A 2,397-nucleotide genomic window follows, 5' to 3' on the forward strand; every position below is an offset into this window, starting at 1 on the left:
TTTTTTTTTTTTTTTTTTTTTGCTCTAGCATTTTTAGCACAGCAGCTGTGGAGATTTTGCTAGTAAGTTTGTTGGTATCTCAGAATGCTGTTCTTCTGACCATTTGTTCTTCCATACTTATAAAACAGCAACACAGATAAATTTTGAAGAGGATCACAAAGGGAAATAGCACTTAAAGGAGAAAAAATATCAATTTCTTAAATGCATCTGAGCCAGAATTTCTAGTATCATGCCCAAAACTTTCAGTTACATTTAGTCATCATAATCTTTTAAAAACAGTATTTCGTTTTTACCATTTTTTGCTGATTGAAAAGGTAGTTAAGAACCATCTTTCCTATAATCATACATAATGTAAATTACATTAAAACTAGGTGTTTCTCTCTCCAAAACAGCCTTTTCATTATGGTCTTTAAGATTAAAGTCCTGTGACCTTATTAACAAGCACCTGTGTGCCTGGGTGGAGCCCAGCTAAGTAGTTCTTAAATTCTAATAGATAAGGTATAAGGTGAGCCTCACTGTATCCCATGCTCATTTAGAGAGCATCCTCCCAAAAATTCAGTGTGATTCAAGCAACCTTGACCTAACTTAAAACACTCCAGTGTTTACCTGTGATCAAAAACTCCAGATTTCCTTCTGAATTTGGAACCACAGCCCAGTGTCATAGATGCAAGACCCTGTAATGCTAAATGTGATCACCTGATAACATCTTTGGCCAGGGCTTGTGAATTGAACAGAACATGTGGGAGCTAGGATTTACCTAATTTTGGCTTATCAAAAGCTTTCCCATGTATCAAGCATCTGATCTTTCTGACATAAGGCAATAATAATATATTCAGAATACACTTGTACACGAGCATCTGGCAATGCAGTTATTTTGTCCTTTCAATTAACAGGCCTTGCTTATCTGTTCTGAATGAAGGGGAAAGAAGTTGGATGTGCTAAAAGGAAAATGTCCTCTTCCCTTCGTAGTTTTACTTGCTTTTCCAAGCTAAAGAACAGGCTCCACGTTTTACCCCTACACCATAGTATAAGTGCAATATAACTTAGGAAAACTTTCACACAGATTCACTCCACAATTAGAAGGGTGAGTATACAGTTGATTGATTGCTCCATTTATGAATTTGCATTTCAAATTCCTATGTTGTTACAGTGCTTGAACTTTTAAATTTCGATTCCATGGACAGACTAGTTAGACAATGAAAAGAACTCTTTCTTTTGCTGAGGCCTGATCCATAAATTAATGTGAATCCCTAAAGTTGTTACATGTGAGCAAAAGGTTTTTAGATGTAAATAGAAGATGTGCTTATTTTCTATTATGAATGAGAGAAATTGAGTGATCTGATTGGTTATTATGGACATGAACATGAGTTCAACCATCCAATTTCTTATGGAAGCCCTCCTTTTAAATAACATGTCCATATTTTTTAAAGTATTTTATAACCTCATGTAAATTAATGGTTGATATCTTTTTGCATATATTGCCCTTTCATCTTGGGTGTGAATTTAGTAAGTCATAATTCACATGGTGGTAGCTCAAGTTCCTTAGAATAATGCTGACCAATCAGACCACGGATTACTCTCCCCGCAAAGAAAGACTTGCTTGTTGTGAAGGACATCATAGGCAGTAGTCTTTGCTGTTGTTTGGTCTTTGTTTTCTAAATTGGGGGTGGGGGGACAACTGGTGCTTTGATGGATTTTTACTGTGAATGTTTTACCACAAGGAATTTTAATGGAAAAATTATTGTATGTCATTTAGTAGAGTCTTACCTAGTTTGAATTTCTCTTCATTACTACCTTTGTGTGTTCCTCTAAAAAAGTGTTACATATAGGGATGAGCTACTAGTTTGTAAATAATGGGAAAACTTTCTTAAAAATTCTAACATATGCATTTTACCAGCCTTATAAGCAAAAAATAATTTTACAAACAGGAAGGGGGTGATAACTTTAGTTGCTGGTTCCCATCCCCCTCAAAGTAGGAAAACCAAAGATGTCATGAAAAATTCTTGTCTAAAACCTGTTGGAAGAGGAGGGGAAGACGAAGTAGGGACTTTTGCAGATCACTTTGAAAGTTTACCTATGTTAATTTCACATATAAACTTTAGAAAGTTTTGATTCTCAGAAATTACAGCTGTTTTTAAAACTTACTATTAGATATGGCACCTGGGTGACTCAGTATGTTGGGCAACCGGCTCTTGGCTCTTGATTTTGGCTCAGGTCATGATCTCAGGGTCCTGGGATCGGGCTTTGCACTCAGTGGGTGTCTACTTGAGGATTCTTTCTCTCCCTCTGCCCCTCCCCCCACTCACACGTGCTCCCTCCCTCTCTCAAATCTTTAAAACTCACTATGGGATATTTAATAGATCTTACTTTGATAGGACTGGGAATAGCCTTCTGTTT

The sequence above is a fragment of the Ailuropoda melanoleuca genome, chromosome 1, assembly GCF_002007445.2.
Source record: "Ailuropoda melanoleuca isolate Jingjing chromosome 1, ASM200744v2, whole genome shotgun sequence".
In the NCBI taxonomy this organism is placed as follows: Eukaryota; Metazoa; Chordata; class Mammalia; order Carnivora; family Ursidae; genus Ailuropoda; species Ailuropoda melanoleuca.